We start from the raw sequence: 11,474 nt of genomic DNA on the forward strand, positions 1-11,474 counted from the left end.
TATTAAAGTTAAAATAAAACAAAGAAAATCAAATTTTTAGGAACAAATTTGCCCGGAAATTTTTATATTCAGGTTAATCGGGAACAAAAAATTTGATTTTTTACAATTTTAAATTAACATTTTGCTTTTATTTTTGAAGATTACCTTAATACAAAATTTCTTGTTACAAAATTTTATGTTCTGGTTATTAAAAGAGACGAAGTAAATGAAAACCAAAATTTTAAATTACGATAAATTCAATTTGAATTCATTTTTATTATAAACCATAGATACTTAGAGGCAGAAAGTGAAATTGTTGAGTAGTTAATTTTTTATCGATAAATAAACTCGGGAATAAAAAGAATATTTTCAAAACGATTTTTTAAATTTTAGAATTTTTTCTGTATTTTTTTATTTTAATATTAAATAAATTGTTTGGAGTCTAAATATTAATAGGTACCTATTTCACTGTTAAATTTTCATTTTAATCAAAATAGTGTAACCAATAAATAAATTAATATTTATAATTACAATAAACATTCAACGAAAAAAATTTTGCAAAAAAACTTTTTTGGGGTATTTTTGAGTTTTTATAGTATTTAAAAAATTTTTTAGAATCTATCAACATGGGTACATGTTTCGGTGGGAAATTTTCCGTAGAATAGAATAAATCTACTACCAAATTAATAAAATAAAAATTTTAAATGGTATAAAAAGAATTTTTTTTAAAGAAAACAATTTCAATTTAAAAAATTATTAAATTTCATTTTTATTACTATTTATTAGTTTTCCACGTAATGAAATAAATTTAAAAATTTGCTAATAATAATAATAATAATAATAATAATAATAATAATAATAATAATAATAATAATAATGTAAAATATTAAAAATTGAAGTTTTTGTAAAGAAAAAAAATTTTAATTAAAAAATTATTATTAAATTTTAGTTTATTTTTATGTTGCAATTTTTGTAAAATGTAAATTCGAGAAAAAATAATAAAAGAAAAATTAGTGCTGAATTGAAAAAAATTTTTTTTTGATTTAAAATCTCTGTTTTTTTTTGCGTAACTTTACAGGTAGAAGAAAATGATAAGCCTGAAAATATTGTTAAATAGGCCCAGAGTGAACACGAGTATTTTCGATATCCATATCTCGTACACTGCCCACATTTATTAGCCTCAATTTTATTTCATTTTATTTTTTATTCATTTATTTTCTTTTCTTTTCTTTTTTTTTGCTTTTTAACATCAGCACCCTCGATTTCTCCCTTTGAAATTCTTTTTTTCAATTTCTTTTTCTTTTTCGATCGCATATCGAAGTGACGACCAACGAGCAATCGCACGCGTATAAACCTAACGAGCGCCGCTTTTGCTTCGTAGAAAGGCGCTCGGCCTCGTCAGATTTAATCCCAAAATCCGGTTCGAAGACTCGTATTCCGCACTATTGTCGCGCCTTCTTGGCGTCAAATAAAACGACTCCCCTTGGGCCCGTGTGCTTAAAGAGCCTTGAAAAAGGGGCCCCCATGATGTGAACGAGATGGTGGGGGAAAAACCCAAATCTCTATTTAATTTCCTTTCTTGAAAACTAATTAACGAGAATTCTAATTATTTTTTAAATGCGATGTTTCCCTTTCGAGTTCATTCGCAATATTTGGATTTATCCCAAATAGAAAAAAAATTTACTGTTTCTTTGAATTGAAAATTTTTATTTGCAAATAGTTTTTTTGGAAATTTTTCCGAAAATTTGTAGAAAATTGCGTTTTTTTGACTAATTTTTAAATTATTTTTTTCAGCTTGATTTATATTTAGTTGCAAGTAATTTGATTGAAATAGACGGGAAATTTACCACTGAAACGACTACTAACATTGATAAGTTTCTAATAATTGAAAATAGTTCAAAATTTCCGGGCAACTTTTTTGGATCTGTAACAATTGTCCTAAATAAAAGTATAAATGATTTTTGATAGTATTTAATAGTAATTTATTAGAAATGAGCCACTCTTCTTGATGAACTGCAAATAAGTAAAAAAATAAAAAAATTTCCGGGCAACTATTCACTTTGATAAATTACAAATAATTCAAAAATAAAGATTTCCGGGCCCTTTAGCCGGATATGTGATAGTAATAATAATAAAGAAAGTAAACAATTGAATTTCTTTGCGAATTAATTTGCTTGTAATTTATTGAGATGGAAAAATGTACCACTAAAATAGTTCATTTTGAAAGATTGCAAATAATTAAAGAAAAATAAACAAATTTCCGGGCAATTGATCCGGGCATTTAGTAATTATAAATTAAGTAAAGAATTAAATTTACTTGTAGAATAATTATTGGACAGTAGTTTATTGAGAATATGGAAAAAATTTACAACTCGAAGAACTACTTACGTTGATAGATTTCAAATAATTAGGAAATTAAAAAAATTTCCGGACACTTTATCTGGGCATGTAGTATAATAATCATTAAATTTCTTTGCGAATTTATTTGACAATAGTTTATAAAGAATTAGAAAAAAAAATTTCTCAGTTTGATAGGTGGAAAATAATTTTTAAAAAAATTTGAAAATTTCCGGGCACTTTTTTCGGGCATCTAGTAAAATATAATTCATTATACACAAATGTTTAATAGTTATTAATAAAAATTTTTGTTTTAAATAGTTCAATTTATATTCATTTTAAAATAAAACAATTATGCAAAAAAAAATTTTCAAATTCAAATTTTGGTGCCTGGTAATCAAAATTTTCAATTTCGACCATTTATATCAACGTGGGTACACATTTCAATGGTAAATTTCCCAAGGAATACGAAAATTGCATGAATATTATTAATTAAAAATAAAAATATTTTTATTTTCAATTTTTTTTTGTATTTAAATGTTGATGTCAAGTTTTACAATTTTAAATTATTTATGGAGACGAATGGACTCTTTTTTTCGCTTCATTACTCTTGTGTTTGGTGACGCACTTAATGATACCCCTTGGGGTAATTATGACGCTCTTTATCTTTGACTGCGCTGCCTTGAGTAAGCATATTTAAATGGCTTTATGAACACCAATCGAGGACTTCAATATTGCTTTCTCAGAATTTACCCTCCTTTTATAAGTGGAAAATAGCTTCTAATCATTCTTCATCGGGGACACTTTTCTGACTTACACCTCAACAAAAAAAAAAAAAAAAAAATTTCTTTTAATTTAAATGTATTAAAGTAAAAGTACATTTATATTTAATAATAAAATATAAATATTTAACAATTTAATTGTTTTTATTATTTATTTATTTATATAATTATAATTAAATTTATAATTTATTTATTATTAGTAAATAATTATTTATAAAATTACTCTTAAATTTATAATTTATTTATTAATAGTAAATAATTATTTTATAAAATTAAAATTAAATTTGTAATTTATTTATTATTAGTTTGAGACTAATTTAATAATAGGAATAGTATTTTTTTTAACAGTAAACATAGTAGCTAAAAAATGTTAAAAAATGAATTTTTATAATTTTTAAGAAAGAGATTAATTATATGGTAGAGAAAATGATAATAGTTTTTGTTTCATTATACATTATAGAAAATAATGGTAGTTGGTGGTGTGTTTTTTGTGCATATACCGTTAAATGGACTGTTCCTCAAAAGTATATTATATATACTTAAAATACATGGTCTCACAAATGTAGTGTATCTGTTCACATACCAGTGCATTGCAATCGAGGGGCGTTTAATGCTCTCGGGTAAATTATTAGTTCCGGTAGAGAGCGTCACACGTGTGCAGAGGCCTGCACTCGATATTCATGAGACTCTCCATATGCATTCAGATGCAGACTCCACAAAGGAGCGCCCACTTGTTTCTTTTCATTTTTACAATTTGCAATTTTTCATTTTCAATTCAATATATTCTGTTCATTTTTTTTCGTTTTACAATATATATGTTTTAGAAGAAAAAGTAAAAAGTGAAAATTCTCATGGTACATTGTACTATTATTATCCCTACTAAACAACGAGTTTTACTACTGTTACTCCTACTAAATAATGACAGTTACTATTTTTGATCTTATAAAACGAAATTACTAATATTACACCTACTAAACAAGGTCTATTAATATTTTTGGCTCCTACTAAAAAATTTCCTACTAAACCACAACTGTCCCTACTATTTTGTCCCTATTAAACGTTTTCTTACAGCTATTGTCATACAAAACGTAAATTACTACTATAACCTACTTGTTGCCTACTATTAGCCCTAATTGATACCAATATTACTCCTACTAAACAACAAATATTACTACTGTTACCCCTACTAAATGTTTGCTCACGGCTGCTGTCATATAAAACGTAAATTGCTACTATGACCTCCTACTTGTTTCTACTATTACCCCCACTTGATACCAATATTGTCCCTACTAAACAACAAAAAATATTATTATTATTACCCCTACTAAATGTTTTCTCACAGCTGGAGTAATGTAAAACGTCAATTACTCCAATGATCTCCTACTTGTCTATTATTACCCCACTCGATACCGACATTGCCCCTACTAAACAAAGAATATTACTACTATTGCCCCTACTAAATAATGACTATTTCTACTTATCTCACTACTATATGACTATTACTCCAATGGCCCCTACTAAACAATTATCATTGGTTCGGCTTTTACTAAACGATTCTTAACTATTACCATTGCCCCTACTAAACAACGACTATTATTATTTTAGACCCCATTAAACGACTATTACTACTACTACGTCTGCTAAATAATGTTTGTTATACTATTCTTGCCACTAAAAATGACTATATCTATCATTGCTTTTACTATGATGACGACTTTCACTACTATTGCCCCTACTAAATAATTAATAACAATTTTTTCTTACTAAACAACAACTAATACTATTTCTGTCACAACTTTAGAACTTCGTAGTCCTAAAGTAGTGACAGAAATAGTATTTCCTACTCTTATTGACCCTACTAAGGAATCCCTACTAACACTGGTTGTGTCCATGTGAAACGATCGACTATTTTTCCAACTTAACAACAAACATTATTTTTGCCCCTTCTACGTAAGGACTATTATTATTTTTCTATCACGCTAAGACTTTTGCTACTATTGACCCTACTAAACAAGGATTATTACTATTATTATTTTTGCTCTTACTACATATTGACTATTAATGTTCTTCTCCCTAATAATTGACTATTTCCTCTACAAAAAACCATTATTACTATTATTGCCCCTACTAAATAATGACTTTTACTATTTTCCCCCTACTAGATAACCCCCAATTACTATTTTTCTTCCTAATAAACGATTATTGTAACTCCTGATACTACTAAAAAAAACTACTATATTACAAACTATTTCCGCTATTAAACAAAACTATTATTACCACTCTAACCTCTACTAAACTACTAACTACTATTACTACCAGTGGCACTAATAAGCAACGACTATTACTATTTCTGTCACTACTAAATAATAAATATCACAAGTTTTGCCTGTACTAAGCAATAACTATCACTAGTATTACACCTGCTGGACAAAGTATTATTATTATTATTATTTTTGCATCTAGTTGCCCCTACTATGTTTTCTCTACTACACTATGACTTTTACCATGATGACCCCTACTAAACAATGACTAATACTATTTTTACCCTACTACATAACGCCTATTTATGTTTTTCCCTACTAAACGAGTATTGTGATTATTGCCCCTACTACAAACGATTTTTACTACTATGGAGGGGTTCAAAGTATTTTAAACCCCCCTCTCCCTATTGACTCCCTTTTCGGTAATAAAAGACTTTTGTGACTATTGTCCCTACTAAAACCGGTTATAACTACTATTGCCCCTACTGAGGACCGATTTTTACAATTATCAACCCTATTAGAAAACGACTATTATAAAGCGTAATATAGGTAAGTTTTGTTGTTTAATAGGGGCAATGGTAGCAAAAATTTTTGTGGGAGCAATGCCAAAATTAATTAGTAGGGGCAAGAGCAGCAACGCTTGTTGATAATTAGGGGCAATAGTAGCAACCCTTGTTGATAAATAGGGATAATAAGGATATAAGTAGAAGCAATTACTAATTAGTAGGGGTAATACTAGCAACTCTTGTTGATGATTAGGGGCAATAGTAACATTACTTGCTTATAAATTGTATCAACCGAAGCAGCTCTTGTTGATAAATAGGGGCAATATAGGCATTAGTAGAAGCAATTATTAATTAGTAGGGGTAATAGTAGTAACTATTGTTGATTAGGAGTAATAGTAACTTTTTTTATAAACTGGAGTAATTGTAGCAACTCTTGTTGATAAATAGGGGTAATATGGACATAAGTAGAAACAATTACTAATTAGTAGAGGTAATACTAGCAACTCTTGTTGATGATTAGGGGCAATAGTAACATTACTTGCTTATAAATTGTATCAACCGAAGCAGCTCTTGTTGATAAATAGGGGCAATATAGACATTAGTAGAAGCAATTATTAATTAGTAGGGGTAATAGTAGTAACTATTGTTGATTAGGAGTAATACTAACTTTTTTATAAACTGGAGTAATTGTAACAACTCTTGTTGATAAATAGGGATAATATGGATATATTAAGTAGAAGCAATTACTAATTAGTAGGGGTAATACTAGCAACTCTTGATGATGATTAGGGGCAATAGTAACATTACTTGCTTATAAATTGGAGCAACTGAAGCAGCTCTTGTTGATAAATAGGGGCAATATAGACATTAGTAGAAGCAATTATTAATTAGTAGGGTTAATGTAGTAGTAGTAGATAGTAAATAGGAACAATATGAACATTAGTAGAAGCGATTATTAATTTATAAGGAGCAATAGTAGTAACTATTGTTGATGAATTGTGGCAATAGTAACACTACTTGTTGATAAGTAGGGTCAATATGGAAACTTTTTTTGATAAATAGGGTCAATATTATAATAACTTGTTTATAAATAGTAGAAATTCTTGTTATTAAATAGGGGCAACATGCACATGTTATGTTATGTTATGTTGTACATGTACCTCATGTAGATAAATAGGAATTAATTAGTAGGGATAGTAGTAGAAATTCATGTTGATAAATAAGAATTATTAATTAGTAGGGATAGTAGTAGAAATTCATGATGATAAATAGGGACAATAATAGCAGTTCTTGTCAGTGAATAACTGAATAGGGGTAATAGTAGCAACACCTGTATGTGACTAGGGGCAATAGGGACATTAATAGTAACTATTAGTTAGGAGTATAGGGGCAATAGTAATTTAAATTGTTACGCAACATTTTTGTTTTTTTTTTTGCTTTTTTTCTTCTCTTTGATGATTCGAAATCATGAAAAATCGAAATTTGATGATAAAAATTGTATTTGTGTGTACGTATGTATATCAACTGGTTTATATGTATATGTATACTGTACATATATAGGTATATGAAAAGAAGGCCCGACCGATCAACAGAGTAGCAAATTGAAGCAAGAGAGAGGATATTGGGACTCAACGGAGCAGAGGGAGTAAGTCGCGCGGCGAGTAGGAAAGAAAGAAAAAGATCTTCGGTTAGGCTCTAAGTCTCGGCTCTCTGGCGCCCACAGGGCGCCGTTGCACTCTCCCGCCATCGCTGACGCCTCCGTCTCAGGATCGTATATGTTCCTTAACCTCCGTACATACGTTTTCTATATACCCATATATGTATATATATGTATATACCTCCGCATACACATCTATACAGTATAAAAACAATAATATCAAAATAAATAAATCTTATATAATTAATAAAATATAAAACAAATAAAATATCATTTTTTTAATAATAATCTAATATAAATAATCATTATATTTTTATATTTTATTATTCTTATAATATTAAAAACAATAATAATTATTTAATTAAATAATAATTTTAAGAATTTAATTTAAATTTAAATTTTAAGCTTACAGTTAAATTTACATTATTATTATTATTATTATTATTATTATTATTATTATTATTTAAATGATATTAAAAATAATTATAATAACAGAAATTATCTTTTATTTCCATTACTATCATTATTATTAAAAATATTAGATACTACATGCCTACTATTATAATTAATTAATAATTATATCTTTTTATAGATTGTTGCACATTTTTTTATTGTTTTTATTAAAAAATAACTTTTACTGTTAAGAAAAATCCAAATTGTTTGGAATTTTTGACAAATTGAATCATTTCCAGAATAAATTTTACTAAATTAAAATTATATATTTTACTAATTTTTAATGAAGTTTTCTACCGATATTATAAAGTTTACTCTGGATACAATAATTTTTAATTTTTTTTTAAACCTTTTTTTTACACAATTTTGAAAAATAAAATCCCTTTTCTAACCTAATGGGGTTAGAAAAAACCTAACAAGGATTGCCATAGGTCAGGCAAGTCAGGGATTTTTATATGAAAAGTACGGGAAAAAAATTATATTTTTAAATTCATAAGAAAATTTTGAATTTTGGTATTTTTTTTTTTGTTTGCCTCATAAACAATGAAATTACCACCAATTTTAATACAAAACCTTCAAATTTTTTTATTTCTGACAATAATTTATTTTTAAATAACTTCAATCTTGAAGAACTATCATAAAATTATTATATTAGAAATTATTTAATGAATAATCTTAAATATTTAAAAATTAATTGAATTTTAAATGTGTAGGGTTTACAATTATTTAAAAAGAGATCAAATTCGAAAGTTTTCAATTTTAATTAATTTTTTAAAATTTCAATTTCGAATGAATTTAATTAGAAATTTTAAAGATTTTTGATTTTTTAAAAAATTTTAATTATTCAAATTCTTCTGAAATTAGTTAAATTTTTTTTATGTAATTGATTATTAAAAATAATGAATTTATAGAAGAATTTTAGTTAAAAACACAAAAGAAATTGAATTTTGGAGATGTTACAAATGATGGCAGAAATTAAATTATTTTCAAAAGTAATAAAATTTTTCGCAAAAATACAAAAAGGTTCAAAAATTTTTAAAAATTCTATTTTTTACAAATAGATTCAATTATTTTCGAACACTAATAAAATTTTTTTAAAAATTCAACTATTTTCATAAAAAAATTAATTTTTTTTAGAAATTCAATTATTTTCATAAATAATAAAATTCATCGCAGAATTTCAATTATTTTTAATACAATTTTAATCGCATTTCTCGAAAAATTATTAATTATTATTTCATTATTTAAATTATTTAATTTATTTAATAAAAAAATTATTCTTAACAATTTTTGTTAATTTCGTGAAAAGAATTCAATTATATCAAAATTTGTTTATAAAATTCTCTAGGAGAATTCATTTGAAAAACTTTCAATTATTCTACAAAAAAAAAAATCATTTTCAAAAATTTTAATGAAATTCGTGGCAAAATTACAATTATTTTCAAAAAAAATTTCCTCTATTTAATGATTTTCAATATCATAATAAAAATTTCACAGGAATCCAATTAACAATTTCTTCGCAATAATTCAATTATTTTCAAAAATAATAAAATTTTTTTAGGAATTCAATTATTTTCAAAAATAATAAAACACATCGCAGAATTTCAATTATTTTTAATATAATTTTAATCGAATTCCTCCAAAAAGGTAATTATTCTTAAAAACTTTATTAAAATTCGTTAAAAGAATTCAATTATTTAAAAATTAATTTTTTGAATTTTTTATGAGAATTTAATTTTAAGAAAAATTTAATTATTATTCAATAAATAATTGAATTCTCCGGAATTCTTGTAAAATTTTCCACAATCAAAATTGATTTAAAAATGAATTTCTGTTAAAATTTTAGATAATAATTGAATATATTAAATGCATAATAGCGTGAATTTTTAGAAATAATTGAATTTTGAAAAGGTTTCAAATTAAAATCTTTGAAAATTTGAATTTTTTATACTTTTAATAAACAATAAAATAATAAATTTTTCTCCGAAAATCAATTATTTTCAAAAATTTTAATAAAATTCTTGGTAAAATTACAATTATTTTTGAAAATTATTTTCCCCAATTCAATGATTTTCAAATATCTACTATTTTAATAAAGTTTTCCAAAAGAATTCAATTATTTAAACAAAATTTTAATAAAATTCTACGTAAACATTTAATTTTTTTCACAAATAATAAAAATTTCACAGGAATTCAATTATTTATAAAAATTTTAAATATTTCTTCGCAATAATTCAATTATTTTCATATAAATAATACAATTTTTTACAGGGATTCAATTATTTTAATAAATCATAAAATTCTTTTTAGGAATTCAATTATTTTCATAAATAATAAAATTCTCTTTCGGAATTTAATTACTTTCATAAATAATAAAATTCTTTTTAGAAATTAAATTATTTTCAAAAATAATAAAACACTTCGCAGAATTTCAATTATTTTTAATAAAATTTTAATCGAATTCCTTGAAAAATGTAATTATCCTTAAAAAATTTATTAAAATTCGTCAAAAGAATTCAATTATTTAAAAATTTGTTTATAAAATTCTTTATGAGAATTCAGTTTTAATAATCATTTCAATCATTTAATAAATTATTTATTTTTTGTATTTAAATTTTAGATAATAATTGAATGTTAAAAGAATAATAGCGTGAATTTTTGGAAATAATTGAATTTTAAAAAGATTTCAAATTAAATTCTTAAAAAATTTGAATTTTTCATACTTTTAACTAACAATTCTGTAGAACTAATTGTTTCGAAAAACTGTAAATTAAATTTTTTTAAAATTCTTTTAAGTTTTTATTTTCCAATATACAATTGAAGAATTTCCAAATAATCGATGAAATTTCGTAAAATTGTATTGTAAACAAATGGATTTGAAAATTATCAAAAAGAACTTTTTCAAAAATTATTAAAAATAATTGAATTAAAGAAGAATTTTAGTTTTAAAATTCTTGAAAATAATAATTTGGCTTGAAATAATGGAAATAATTTTGAAAATGTTTTCATTAGCAACCCTGCTAATATTACATGAAAAAATTATAAAATCATAAAATTTTTTACAAAGATTAAATTATTTTCATAAATAATAAAATTTATCGCAGAATTTCAATTATTAGTTAATTATTGCAATTACTTAATTTATTTAATAAAAAAATTATTCTTAAAAATTTTATTTAAATTCGTTAGAAGAATTCAATTATTTCCAATAATTTTATAAAATTCTCTAGGAGAATTCATATTTGAAAAATATGAGAATAGAATAAATTTTAGTTAAAAATAATTCTAGAAAATAATAATTCAATTGAATCGCATAAAAAAGTATACAAATAGTAGCAATTCGAAGAAAAAGTAGTAAATAGTAGGTTTTAGTAGATGAGTGCGAATCCTATATTTATAAATAATAATAAAAACTAAAAATATAAAATATTAATTAATAATATTAGTAATAATAATGGTAATAATAATAATAATAATAATAATAATAATAATAATAATA

This window comes from Leptopilina heterotoma, unplaced genomic scaffold (assembly GCF_015476425.1).
Source record: "Leptopilina heterotoma isolate Lh14 unplaced genomic scaffold, ASM1547642v1 Lhet_264, whole genome shotgun sequence".
Classification (NCBI taxonomy): Eukaryota; Metazoa; Arthropoda; class Insecta; order Hymenoptera; family Figitidae; genus Leptopilina; species Leptopilina heterotoma.